General features: G+C 44.3%; 1 protein-coding gene across 6 annotated transcripts in view; it reads left to right on the forward strand.

Moving 5' to 3' along the window:
• Nucleotides 1-15,165, forward strand: part of LOC144508603 (nuclear receptor coactivator 3-like) — a 210,978-nt gene that overhangs the window by 102,849 nt on the left and 92,964 nt on the right. The window lies entirely within an intron of this gene.

The following is a 15,165-nucleotide window of genomic DNA, read 5'->3' on the forward strand; positions in this document are numbered from 1 at the left end:
ACACTGGGAGAATGTGCAAACTCCACACAGACAGTGACCCAAGCCGAGATTCGAACCCAGGATCCTGGCGCTATGAGTCAGCAGTGCTAACCACTGTGTCACCGTGTCGTCCAAGGTATGGTTTCTCATATTTCTGCTATGTCCCTTTTCACTCATTCCATCAGGTCAAAGATAAGCAAGGAAACCACCTGCTGGTTCCACACCCCCACCCCTTCCCTCAGTCAGTACTTCTCCATGTTGAACACCACTTGGAAGAAGCACTGGGGGTGGCAAGGATGCAGAATGTATTCTGGGTAGGGACTTCAATGTTAATGACCAAGAGTGGCTCAGTAGTAGTAGTACAGACTGAGTTGTCCTGATATACATAGCTGTTAGACTAGGTCTTGTGGCAGTTGTGATGCGGTCAACAAGAGGGAAAAACATACTTGACCTCATCCCACCAACCTGCCAGCCGCAGCTGCATCTTTCCCCGATAGTATTCGGACGAGTGACCACTGCACTGTCCTTGTGGAGACAATGTCCCCTCTTCACATTGAGGATATTCTCTTCCCCCCCCCCCCCCCCCCCCCCCCTGCCCATTACCACCAAGCCAGCGGATCAACCCTGGTTCAATGAAGAGTGCAGGAGGGCATGCCAGGAGCAGCAGGCACACCTAAGCATGAAGTGTGAACCCTGTGAAGCTACGATGCAAGACTACTTATGTGCAAAATAGCATAAGCAACAAGCGAAAGGCAGAGCTCAGGGATTCCACAGACAATAGCTCAGATCTAAACTCTACAGTCCCCTCACGTCCAGTCATGGATGGTGATGGGCAATTAAACAACTCACTGGAGGAGAAGGCTACACAATTAATGCCACCCTCAATAACAGGGGAGCCCAGCACCTAAGTGCAAGAAAAGGGTTGAAATATTTGCAACAATCTTCAGCCTAAAATGCAAAGTGGCTGATCCATCTCTGCCTTCTCCAGAGATTTCCAGCAACACAGGTGCGAGTCTTTAACCAATTCAATTCATTCCGTGTGATATCATAAGGTCAGAAGTGGGGATGTTCGCTGATGATTGCACCATTTGCAACTCTTAGGAAACTAAAACAGTTAATGTCCAAATATAGCAAGACTTGGATGATAAATGGCAAGTAACATTTACGCCATACAAGTGTCAGGCCATGATCATCTCTAACAAGAGCGAATCTAACCATTGCCGCGTGACATTCAATGGCACTACCATTGCTGAATCCCCCTCTATCAACATCCTGGGGGTTAACATTGAACAGAAACTGATCTGGACTAGCCGCATAAAAGCTATGGCAGCAAGAGCAAATCATGGGCAGGAATCCCATGGCAAGTAACTCACTTCCTGACACTCCAAACCCTGTTCACTATCAACTAGGCACAGGTCAGGAGTGCGATGGAACGCACACCCCCTTGCCTAGATGAGTTCTTGAGTGTTGCCTGGATGCTGCAGCTCCAGCAACACTCAAGCAGCTTGACACCATCCAGGACAAAGCAGCCTGGTTGATTGGCACCCCATCCACAAACATTCACTCCTACCACCAACACACAATGGCAGCAATGTGTACCGTCTACAAGACGCACTGCAGGAATTCACCAAGACTCCATAGACAGCACTTTCCAAACCCATGACCAATACCATCTCGAAGGGCAAGGAAAGTAGTAGATACATGGGAACATCACCCAGAAAGGATATTATTAAACTAGAAAGAATGCAGAAAAGATTTACTAGGATACACTGGGACTTGATGGATTGAGTTATAAGGAGAGGTTGGATAGACTGGGACTTTTTTCTCTGGAGCGTAGGAGGCTGTGGGGTGATCTTAGAGGTCTATAAAATAATGAGGGGCACAGATCAGCTAGATAGTCATCTTTTCCCAAAGGTAGGGGAGTCTAAAACTAGAGGGCATAGGTTTAAGGTGAGAGGGGAGAGATACAAAAGTGTCCAGAGGGGCAATTCTTTCACACCTGGAAACCTGCTGGTGAGTGGAGAGCAGATTTCCACTCCATCTGACGAAGGAGCAGCGCTCCGCAAGCTAATGGTATTTGCTACCAAATAAACCTGTTGGACTTTAACCTGGTGTTGTTAAAACTGTTACTGTGTTTACCCCAGTCCAATGCCGGCATCGCCACACTAGGAAATAGATTGCCATTGCTTCACTGTTGCTGGGTCAAAATCCTGGAACTGTCTCCCTAACAGCACTGTGGGTGTACCTACACCACATGGGCTGCAGCAGTTTAAGAAGGCCGCTCACAACCACCACCTCCTGGGCAATTAGGCTTGGGCAATAAATACTGGCTGAGACACCCACATCCCAAGAATAAATTTTAAAACATTTTATTGCTGAGAAATTGAGTCATGCTACAAGTGGGCAGTAACATATTAAATGTTTCATTTAGTGGACACGGTATCAGCCTTGGCTGTTAATTACATCTCTTGAAACCAAAAGCCTGTCTGTACTCTTCTTCCAGCTTCCCTCATCCTTGTACTTAGATGAGTTGAAAAGAAAGCTGTTTAATAACACTGTTGGTGAGCATTGAACTTATTACTGTCCATTACAGTGGGGAAAGCAAAACTGAGAATTGATTTGGAGAAAACCAGTTTGGTTTCTTGGAACTTAATTTTGGGAGTACTCCATTTCAGTCATGTAACTGTAACCTATTTCCGTACAGGGTTGGAATACTGAATTTTTTTACACAAGTATTTCCCAATATTTAAAATTTGTCACTAAATTGAAGTTCTGTAATTCGCCTGCTGCAGTGTTACTAAAAACAACTATTTTGTGCTGGAGTACGAGGAAATATAAAAATTGATATTACAATGTGGCCAGTTTTCCAGTATGTGGTATGCCTAAATGTTGTAGGTCAGATCTGCAAATGCCGGTGAAGTAGATTTTAGCAATTTAACTTTTTGTTTTAAGAAATCCAGTTCAGCATGCTTACAAATCCATTGTATTATTTGAAATTTTCTAAACTAATTCAATAACAGGTTCACGAAGGGACAATTCTTCAGTCATGATCAAATTGAATGACTGAACAGGCTTGAGAGTTTCAATTGCCTACGCCTGTTGCGAGGAGCCTCTCTTGCCAAATATGGAGTGCATACTATATCCCTATAGGGTTGCACCTCACTTATTGATATCCATAGAACAGAGGCTTAGGAATTTATAATTATTTGGTGAGCTATTATCATAATCTAGTTTCATGGGTTATATTAATATTTTGGAGGTGTGACTGTTGGTTTTAGGAATGCATTCTTTCAAGTTAAGGATTAAGTATTAAATGTAAGTATTAAATGGAAACATCTGATTGGAAAAACTGACCAGTATTGAAGTAAATTTAATTCAAATAGACCTGGAATAACTACAGTTCAAAGTGTTTATTTAATAAGGTCAGAATTTGAAGGGAGTAAACTTAAAAAAAATGGATGTTCTATTTTTGGACTTTTGATAGAGACATTAGGTCTGTAATTATTTTTAATAAAATGAAGATTATTCATGATGTTCCAGATAAAATAAGAACATGTTTATAAATGTGGGAGTTCCTTGGTGGAGTATGGAGAGAGAGTAATTATAGCGATTAGTCATGTGAGGGCAGCAGAGCGGTGAAGGTGATTGGTGGTTGCAGGTCACATTTGCATAAGAGCAGTCACTGCGACCAGAGGGTGGTTTGTGGAGGAGCTGCTGTGAAGGGACAGTTAAACCCCAAACACTACTACAGTGTTTCCCTCCCTACCTCCTCCTCTAAGCAAAAAAAAAGTCAGCAGGAGGACCACAAACAAGGGAGAGGTGAGTTGAGATTCTTTTATCCTTTTACCTGTATAAGGGCAATATGGCAGCTAGGGCAGTGGCATGCTCCTTGTGCCAGATGTGGGCAATTAGGGAGCAATCTAGTCTCCCTGACAACTTTGTCTGCAGGAAGTGTGTCCAGTTGCAGCTCCTCACAGACCGCATTGTTCGGTTGGAGCGGCAGGTGGATGCACCGCAGAGCATACAGGAGCATACATTGTCTATCTGATATGCTGCAGGATAGGATGTCCCGAGGCATGGTACATTGGGGAAACTATGCAGACGCTGCGACAACGGATGAATGAACACCGCTCGACAATCACCAGGCAAGACTGTTCTCTTCCTGTTGGGGAGCACTTCAGCGGTCACGGGCATTCAGCCTCTGATATTTGGGTAAGCGTTCTCCAAGGCGGCCTTCACGACACACGACGGCGCAGAGTCGCCGAGCAGAAACTGATAGCCAAGTTCCGCACACACGAGGACGGCCTCAACCGGGATATTGGGTTCATGTCACACTATTTGTAACCCCCACAGCCTGCCTGGACCTGCCGAGTTTCACTGGCTGTCTTGTCTGGAGACAATACACATCTTTTTAGCCTGTATTGATGCTCTCTCCACTCACGTTGTTTGTATCTTAAAGACTTGATTAGCTGTAAGTATTTGCATTCCAACCATTATTCACGTAAATTGAGTCTGTGTCTTTATATTGCCTGTTTGTGAACAGAATTCCCACTCGCCTGAAGAAGGGGCTTGGAGCTCCGAAAGCTTGTGTGGCTTTTGCTACCAAATAAACCTGTTGGACTTTAACCTGGTGGTGTTAAACTTCTTACTGAGCATACAGGAGGCAGAGTGTGTGATAGACACTAGTTACAGGGAGGCTGTCACACCACAGATTCAGACCGGTAGATGGGTGACCGCCAGGAGAGGCAGGCAGGTAGTGCAGGAGTCTCCTGTGCCTATTCCCCTCCAAACAGGTATATCGTTTTGGATGCTGTTGAGGGGGACAGCCTGTCAGGGGGAGATACCAGCAGCAGCCAGGCCTGTGACACCACAGCTGGTTCTGCTGTGGGACAGGGTCGGGCAAAGAGCAAGCAAGCAGTAGTAATAGGGGACTCGCTAGTTAGAGGCACAGACAGGCGTTTCTGTGGCCGCAATCGAGACTCCAGGATGGTGTGTTGCCTCCCATGGGGCCTTGGAGGGAGTGCAGAGAAGGTTCACCAGGTTGATACTGGAGATGAGGGGTGTAGATTATGAGGAGGGATTGAGCAGATTAGGTTTGTACTCGTTGGAGTTTAGAAGGCTGAGGGGTGATCTCATAGAGGCATATAAGATAATGAAGGGGCTGGATAGGGTAGAAGTGGAGAGATTCTTTCCACTTAGAAAGGAAACCAGAACTAGAGGGCACAGCCTCAAAATAAAGGGGGGGTCAGTTGAGGACAGAGTTGAGGAGGAACTTCTTCTCTCAGAGGGTGGTGAATCTCTGGAATTCTCTGCCCACTGAAGTGGTGGAGGCTACCTCGTTGAATATGTTTAAGTCACGGATAGATGGATTTCTGATCGGTAGGGGAATTAAGGGTTATGGGGAGCAGGCGGGTAAGTGGAACTGATTCACTTCAGATCAGCCATGATCTTATTGAATGGCGGGGCAGGCTTGAGGGGCTAGATGGCCTACTCCTGCTCCTATTTCTTATGTTCTTATATTCTCCCTGGTGCCAGGGTCAAGGATGTCTCTGAGCGATTGCAGGACATTCTTCAGGGGGAGGGCGAGCAGCCAGAGGTCGTTGTACATATTGGTATCAACGACATAGGTAGGAAAAGGGATGAGGTCCTGAAATGTGAATATAGAGAGTTAGGCAGAAGGCTAAAGTGCAGGACCTTGAAGGTAGTAATTTCAGGACTACTACCGCTGCCATGTGCTAGTGAGTATGAATAGGAGGATTAGGCAGATGAATGCTTGGCTTGAGAGCTGGTGCAGGGGCAGGGATTAGAGTTTTGGATCATTGGGATGTTTTCTGGGGAAGGGCTGACCTGTTCAAGAGGGATGGGTTACATCTGAACTGGAGGGGGACTAACACCCTGGCGGGGGGATTTGCTCGAGCCACTCGGGAGGGTTTAAACTAGTTTGGCAGGGGGGTGGGATCCAAAGCAATAGGGAGACAAGAGAAGTGTGAGGACAGCACAGAAGTTAAAGAGAGCACATTAAGTAGTAAAGGCAATGTCAGTAATCCTAGTACCAGACAGATCAGGCAAAAGCAAGACAGAGAGCAAGAGAAGTCCAGATTAAACTGCATTTATTTCAATGCAAGAGGCTTGATGGGCAAGACAGATGAACTCAGGGCATGGATGGGTACGTGGAACTGGGATATTATAACAATTACTGAAACATGGCCAAGGGAGGGGCAGGACTGGCAGCTCAATGTTCCAGGGTACAGATGCTATAGGAAAGATAGAACAGGAGGTAAAAGAGGAGGGGGAGTTGCACTTTTGATTAGGGAAAGCATCATGGCCGTACTGAGGGGATATATCCAAGGGTTCGGCCACTGAGTCTATATGGGTAGAACTGAGAAATAAGAAGGGGGAAATCACTTTGATAGGGTTGTACTATAGGTCCCCAAATAGTCGGTGGGAAATTGAGGAGCAAATATGTAAGGAGATTACAGATAGCTCCAAGAAAAATAGGGTGGTAATAGTCGGAGATTTTAACTTTCCCAACATTGACTAGGACAGCCATAGTATTAAAGGGTTGGATGGAGAGAAATTTGTTGAGTGTATTCAGGAGGAATTTCTCATTCAGTATGTGGATGGCCCGACTAGAGAGGGGGCAAAACTTGACCTCCTCTTGGGAAATAAGGAAGGGCAGTGACAGAAGTGTTAGTGAGGGAACACTTTGGGACCAGTGAGCATAATTCTATTAGTTTTAAGATAGCTATGGAGAATGATAGGTCTGGCCCAAAAGTTAAAATTCTAAATTGGGGCAAGGCAAATTTTGATGATACCAGGCAGGAACTTTCAAAAATTAATTGGGGGAGTCTGTGGGAAGGCAAAGGGACGTCTGGTAAGTGGCACGCTTTCAAAAGTGTGTTAACCAGCGTTCAGGGTAAACACATTCCTCTTAGAGTGAAGGACAAGGCTGGCAGAAGTAGGGAACCCTGGATGGCGCGGAATATTTGAGGCCCTGGTCAAGAAAAAGAAAGAGGCACATGACATGCATAGGCAGCTGGGATCAAGTGAATCCCTTGAAGAGTATAGGGAGTGTAGGAGTAGAGTTAAGAGAGAAATCAGGAGGGCAAAAAGAGGACGTGAGATTGTTTTGGTAGATAAGGCAAAGGAGAATCCAAAGATCTTCTACAAATACATAAAGGGCAAAAGAGTAACAAGGGAGAGAGTAGGGCCTCTTAAGAATCAACAAGGTAATCTATGTGCGGATCCACAAGAGATGGGTGAGATCCTAAATGAATATTTCTCATCAGTATTTACTGTTGAGAAAAGCATGGATGTTAGGGAACTTGGGGAAATAAATAGTGATGTCTGGGGGAGTGTACATATTACAGAGGAGGAGGTGCTGGAAGTCTTAAAGCGCATCAAGATAGATAAATCCCCGTGACCTGATGAAGTGTATCCCAGACATTATGGGAGGCTAGGGAGGAAATTGCGGGTCCCCTCGCCGAGATATTTGAATCATCAATAGTCACGGGTGAGGTGCCTGAAGATTGGAGAGTGGCAACTGTTGTTCCTTTGTTTAAAAAGGGCTGCAGGGAAAAGCCTGGGAACTACAGGCCAGTGTGCCTCACATCTGTGGTGGGTAAATTGTTGGAAGGTATTTTGAGAGACAGGATCTACAGGTATTTAGAGACGCAAGGACTGATTAGGGACAGTCATCATGGCTTTGTGAGTGGAAAATCATGTCTCACAAATTTAATTGAGTTTTTTGAAGGGGTAACCAAGAAGGTAGATGAGGGCAGTGCAGTTGATGTTGTCTACATGGACTTTAGCAAGGCACCGCATGGTAGGTTGTTGCATAAGGTTAAATCTCATGGGATCCAGGGCGAGGTATCTAAATGGATACAAAATTGGCTTCTTGACAGAAGCCAGAGGGTGGTTGTAGAGAGTTGTTTTTCAAACTGGAGGCCTGTGACCAGCGGTGTGCCTCCGGGATCAGTGCTGGGTCCACTGTTATTTGTCATTTATATTAATGATTTGGATGAGAATATAGGAGGCATGGTTAGTAAGTTTGCAGATGACACCAAGATTGGTGGCATAGTGTCAGTGAAGAAAGTTATCTCCAATTGCAATGGGATCTTGATCAATTGGGCCAGTGGGCTGACAAATGGCAGATGGAGTTTAATTTAGGCAAATGCGAGGTGATGCATTTTGGTAGATTGAACCAGGGCAAGACTGACTCAGTTAATGGTAGGGTGTTGGGGAGAGTTACAGAACAAAGAGATCTAGGGGTACATGTTCATAGCTCCTTGAAAGTGGAGTCACAGACGGACAGAGTGGTGAAGAAGGTATTCAGCATGCTTGGTTTCATTGGTCAGAACATTGAATACAGGAGTTGGGACGTCTCGTTGAAGTTGTACAAGACATTGGTAAGGCCACACTTGGAATACTGTGTGCAGTTCTGGTCTCCCTATTATAAAAAGGATATTATTAAACTAGAAAGAGTGCAGAAAAGATTTATTAGGATGCTACCGGGACTTGATGGATTGAGTTATAAGGAGAGGCTGGTTAGACTGGGACTTTTTTCTCTGGAGCATAGGAGGCTGAGGGATGATCTTAAAGAGGTCTACAAAATAATGAGGGGCACAGGTCAGCTAGATAGTTAGTGTCTTTTCCCAAAGGTAGGGGAGTCTAAAACTAGAGGGCATAGGTTTAAGGTGAGAGGGGAGAGATACAAAAGTGTCCAGAGGGGCAATTTTTTCACAGACAGGGTGGTGAGTATCTGGAACAAGCTGCCAGAGGTAGTAGTAGAGGCGGGGTACAATGTTGTCTTTTAAAAAGCATTTAGATAGTTACATGGGTACGATAGGTATAGAGGGATGTGGGCCAAATGCAGGCAATTGGGATTAGCTTGGGGGTTTTAAAAAAGAAAGGGTGGCATGGACAAGTTGGGCCGAAGGGCCTGTTTCCATGCTTTAAACCTCTGACTCTATGACTCTGAGTCACAGAATCAAAAGTGTTGTTTTCAAGTGAACGATAAGTTATTTTACATTTCTGTTTGGAACATCCCAAGTCTGCCAGGCTGTCATGTAGATGAGCTGTGGTCTCTAAGATGTTCCTTTTTAATTTGTGTGAGAGTTTGTACAGAGAAGCAGGCAGTTAGCGGTTCAGTTTGGAGATGGAGTCCATCAGAGAAAAGGCTGGAAGATTTGCCGAGCTTGGGCTAGATGAAAGAATCTGTACTAGCCCTCATAGAAAAACATGTAGTTAGCTTGGGATCGGGCAGAGAGAAATTCTTTTTCAGGAGCTGTAAAACACCTGTGGTTAGCACTGCTGCCAGACAGTGGCAGGTTTCTGGGTTCAATTCCAGTATTGAATTACTATCTGTGTGGAGTTTGCACATTCTCCCCGTGTCCGCATGTGTTTGGTGGCACAGTGGTTAGCACTGCTGCTTCGTGGTGCCAGGGACTTGTGTTCGATTCCCGGCTAGGATCACTGTGCGGAGTCTGCACATTCTCCCCATGTCTGCATGGGTTCCTTCCGGGTGCCCCAGTTTCCTCCCACAGTCCGAAAGACATGCTGGTTAGGTGCATTGGCCATGCTAAATTCTTCCACAGTGTACCCAAACGGGCGCCGGAGTGTGAGGATTTTCACAACTTCATTGCAGTGTTAATGTAAGCTACTTGTGACTAATAAATAAAATTTACTTACCTCTGGGTATTCTGGTTCCCTCCCACAGTCCAAAGATGTGCAGATTCGGTGGACTGACCATGCTAAATTTCTCAATGTCCCAAGATGTGTAGTTTAGGGGGATTAACCACAGCTTTGATCTTTGGATCCTCGCTGTCCACGGGGATGGTGCCAGAGGACTGGAGAATGGCGAATGTTGTTCCTCTGTTTAAGAAAGGGAATAGAAATTACCCTGGTAATTATAGACCGGTTAGTCTTACTTCGGTGGTTGGTAAATTGATGGAAAAGGTCCTTAGAGATGGGATTTACGACCATTTAGAAAGATGCGGATTAATCCGGGATAGTCAGCACGGATTCGTGAAGGGCAAACCGTGCCTCACAAATTTGATAGAATTTTTTGAGGAGGTAACTAAGTGTGTTGATGAAGGTAGGGCAGTTGATGTCATATACATGGATTTTAGTAAGGCGTTTGATAAGGTCCCCCATGGTCGGCTTATGATGAAAGTGAGGAGGTATGGGATAGAGGGAAAGTTGGCCGATTGGATAGGTAATTGGCTGTCTGATCGAAGACAGAGGGTGGTGGTCGATGGAAAATTTTCGGATTGGAGGCAGGTTGCTAGCGGAGTGCCGCAGGGATCAGTGCTTGGTCCTCTGCTCTTTGTGATTTTTATTAATGATTTAGAGGAGGGGGCTGAAGGGTGGATCAGTAAATTTGCTGATGACACCAAGATTGGTGGAGTAGTGGATGAGGTGGAGGGCTGTTGTAGGCTGCAAAGAGACATAGGATGCAAAGCTGGGCTGAAAAATGGCAAATGGAGTTTAACCCTGATAAATGTGAGGTGATTCATTTTGGTAGGACTAATTTAAATGTGGATTACAGGGTCAAAGGTAGGGTTCTGAAGACTGTGGAGGAACAGAGAGATCTTGGGGTCCATATCCACAGATCTCTAAAGGTTGCCACTCAAGTGGATAGAGCTGTGAAGAAGGCCTATAGTGTGTTAGCTTTTATTAACAGGGAGTTGGAGTTTAAGAGCCGTGGGGTTATGCTGCAACTGTACAGGACCTTGGTGAGACCACATTTGGAATATTGTGTGCAGTTCTGGTCACCTCACTATCAGAAGGATGTGGAAGCGCTGGAAAGAGTGCAAAGGAGATTTACCAGGATGCTGCCTGGTTTGGAGGGTAGGTCTTATGAGGAAAGGTTGAGGAAGCTAGGGCTGTTCTCTCCACATCATGTTCTCTCTGGAGCAGAGGAGGCTGAGGGGAGACTTAATAGAGGTTTATAAAATGATGAAGGGGATAGATAGAGTGAACGTTCAAAGACTATTTCCTCGGGTGGATGGAGCTATTACAAGGGGGCATAACTATAGGGTTCGTGGTGGGAGATACAGGAAGGATATCAGAGGTAGGTTCTTTACGCAGAGAGTGGTTGGGGTGTGGAATGGACTGCCTGCAGTGATAGTGGAGTCAGACACTTTAGGAACATTTAAGCGGTTATTGGATAGGTACATGGAGCACACCAGGATGATAGGGAGTGGGATAGCTTAATCTTGGTTTCAGATAAAGCTCGGCACAACATCGTGGGCCGAAGGGCCTGTTCTGTGCTGTACTGTTCTATGTTCTATGTAAATGTGTGGGGTTATGGAGATAGGGCAGAGGAGAGGCTAAGATACTTTGTCAGAGAGTTGGTGCAGATTCGTTGGGCTGAATGGCCTCCTTCTGCACTGAAGGATTCTATGTTCAGGGGAATATAGCTGTTAGAAATCAGTGGTGTTTTAAATTTTCTGTTTAAGCCACAACACAGAAACTGCGAGTGAAGCTCAGGCTCCAGCTGAAAAGTTTCAGACCTTACAAATCAACTGTGGAAAAGTTTGGAGTTGGTTCCAAGAAAATGGATAACCTTAAAGAATCTGAAGTAGTCAAAGACTCGGGTGAAAAACTGGAAAACAAAGATCCTGTTGAGGTTTTAGTCCGAAGTGTCAGACTGTGATTGTATCGTTGTGCTGTGGTTGGCTGAGTGTTTATTTAGTGCTTTGTTTGTTTTTAATGTACATAGTAAAGTTAGTTTATCCTTTAAAAACATGAAAGCTTGTGGTGTAATTTCTTTCAGTTAATCATGGGGGGATGCGATTTTATGAGAAAAATTCTAAGCCCAGAATGAGCTTGATAATGGGAGAGTTTCGGATCAGTTTTTTTCTTTGGCGACACCAAATGTCAAATCTTATGCACTTTGTGAGTGAAAAAATGCTGAAATCCATTTTTGCCAGTAAGGGGAATGGGTGAAGCCTAAATCACCAGAAAGTGCCATTGCGCATGTGCAGGCCTCTGATTTGAGAGCGGCGAAGACCTGTCATACAGCCTCTGCTAGATGTAGCCAGCCTCCGTGGCCTAAACCCAGCACCCCTCCGTGCCACCGTGGCGCCCTGTGGCTGTTCGTGATCCCCGGCTGGATCGAGCCAGGAATGCAGAGTGGTAGCGTCCCACCGATCACTATGCAGAGTGCTACGCGGCACTCCCAAGGGCACACCCCTCTTTCCCTGACCTCCCGGGGGGGGGCCTGAATGTGGGAGGCTTGCTAATTTCATTTAAGTTGTATTTAAAATCAGTTTACATAATTTATTCAGCATCATGCCGAAACAGACGTGAGGCTGATCGCACCAGTTATCTGGTGCCGATAAGATTGTGAGAGGCGGGAAATCGAGCGTGAACCTGATTTCTCGGTTCTTTCGCGATTTTACCAGCTTGTCCCACCCATCAGCTAGCAGGGCGCAATGGTAAGATCGCCTCCTGGGTGTGCAAATTTCTCTTCAAATGTTAACAGTCTCTGAGGCGATTGTAACACTATTCAGTTATCAATAGACCCACAGGAAACTGTGTAACCGACAGGTATTGCATTGCCAAAACTGCTGTAGTTGTTTGAATTTGCTTCAGTCTTCATTTGTCCGTCAACTACGGTGCAGTTCAAACAGGCCCGTTTACTCCGGTTTTGTTTTCTATGCGCCACCTTCAATTTGTATGCATCAAATGTGGTCCCTTTTCAGTGTTCTTAAGATGAATTTACAGCAACATCCTTTTGCCACTGAGGAGTGGTATTTAAATAAATTAGCTGGCAGAATGAGTTGGTATTCATTCAGATTCGAATTTCCACCTCCAGCACCTGCTAGGTTCAGACCTGAACTACAAATCTCGTGCTGCAATATGAATCCTGTTCAGGCCCCAAAAGGCTGATTTAAGTCAGGTCTGCAAGGGGGAAAAAATGTACTTAAACAGTCAAGGATTTTCAATTGCTTGTCATTTTTGGGGATGAAGTAACAAATGATTTTAAAAGAAAAAAAATAATTGATTAGTTTGGTGCATGTGTATCTTGGAAGTAATGGTGTTGTTTCCAAAGTAAACTTGGAAGTGAATTGCTCTGAGTTACATTGATAATGGCAGTATGAATGCATCCTTATAAAAATGTAAAGATTCCTATTGTTAAAATTGCATTTATATCAGATTGATGATTTATCATAATGGGAATTGACATTACTGTATCATTACATTGTATTCTTTACATTATTGTGTGCGCAATGGCCTCTTGGAGTGGGAATCTTTATGTGGCATTGTTAAAAATCAATTATTCTATGAATTATATTCATTTTATAAGTACACTCCACTTCAGTTACAATTGTAGGTTGCTAAAACATGAAAATGCATTAGTATAGAACTTTGGGAATACTGAGAAATGCATTAAAGAGTAGATTAGATCACTTCTGGGCCATATAACAGTGTAATAGAACTGCATACCAGTAATGAAGGCAACTTCCCAGATGCACAAAGGAAGTAGTGGTTCTAGTAACAGTTAAAGAGTCTCTGTCATTTTCTGAGTTTTTACTTCCTTTTGAGGTTTTTGTTTTAGTAGTAATTCTTTTCTCAACTGATCAGTGTACCCGATAACAATTCTGTCACAGAAATAATGCCTTGTGACCTTTTGAGGAAAGTTTGAAGACGTACAGTAGAAATTTGTGATTGTCCCATTAATAATGCAAAAAGATAGAACATTTGTAAATGTTTCATTAAAAGAAATCCAAATAGTTAATTTTTGGTCAGACCTGAGGAACATTCTTACTTCAATGATTATTGAATGATACTGTTAAAATGCATTTTAGCATCAACTATTTCACATTTCATTGAACAACACTTGTGCTTTACACTTAAGGTGATGCGTGATGTGAATCTTTAAGTGTTAATTTTATTTCTTTTAGCAACCGACATATTGCAGTGCATAGTCTCAAATGCTGAAACTGTATTTGATTGCGTAATAGCTTAATAGTCTTTTGCGATCACGGAAACTTGCTTTACTTTTGGAATTGCTATTGATGTCATAAAAGTGGTGTATGAATTGCGTATATAGGTGCGGTTTACCATTTTTGCTTTACTGTACCTTGTTGGCCTCTTGCTTACTTTCTGAAAGTTCACTATCATTCAAGTAAAATCTGATTCTCCCTGAATTTGCTCAGGTGTTTGGGCTGCCAGTTCTTCCCCTCACTGCCCTTGTGAACATCTCCATTCTCAAATAGCAAACACTGTTGAAAAGTTGTGAATAGTCAATCACGGTCTGCCCCCTCGACAGATCCTAACCACTGCAAAAGATGCAACAGTCAAGCCCAATAAAAACAGAAAATGCTGCAGAAGCTTGGCAGGCCTGACAGCATCTATGGAGAGAGAATAGAGTCAATGTTTGGATGTCAATGTCCGAGCCGAAGGCAAAGAAAATCGGACAAGATTTATACCGTGAAGGTGGGGGAGCAAGACCCACCCCTCCGTTACACTCATTAAATTATTGTTCATCAGGAATAAGTCAGCTCTGACTCGCTGGTTCTGAAATCTTATGTCTTACTAAGAATTACACTGAAAATTGAATTCTGTTACATTTTGTGACATGAATGCAACTTGCCTTTAGTTTGGCACCAATTTCTATCCTAAAGATCACAGGGGCAAGATAGTATAATGGTCCTGTTACTGGATTAATAATCCCGAGGCCTACACTAATGACCTGGAGACGCAAGTTCAAATCCCACAATGAAAAGTTTGTTTATTAGTCACAACTAAGGCTTAAATTAACACTGCAATGAAGTTATTGTGAAATTCCCCTAGTCGCCACAGTCTGGTGCCTGTTCAGGTCAATGCACCTAACCAGCACGTCTTTCAGAATGTGGGAGGAAACCGGAGCAGACATTGGGAGAACGTGCAAACTCCACACACACACTGACCTGAGCCGGAAATCGAACCCGGGTCCCTGGCGCTGTGAGGCAGCAGTGCTAACCATTGTGCTATCGTGCCGCCCCAGCAGCTTGGGGCTTTAAATTCAATTAACTAAATCTGGAATAAATTATATCAGTGATGGTGACCATGAAGCTCCCGGCTTGTCACAAAATTTGGCTCAGTAGCTTTCTTTCGTGAAGGAAATCTGTCATTCTTACCCGAGGACCCCACTTATGTGACTACAGGCCCACAACAATGTGGTTGACTCTTAAC

The sequence above is a fragment of the Mustelus asterias genome, chromosome 20, assembly GCF_964213995.1.
Source record: "Mustelus asterias chromosome 20, sMusAst1.hap1.1, whole genome shotgun sequence".
Taxonomy (NCBI): Eukaryota; Metazoa; Chordata; class Chondrichthyes; order Carcharhiniformes; family Triakidae; genus Mustelus; species Mustelus asterias.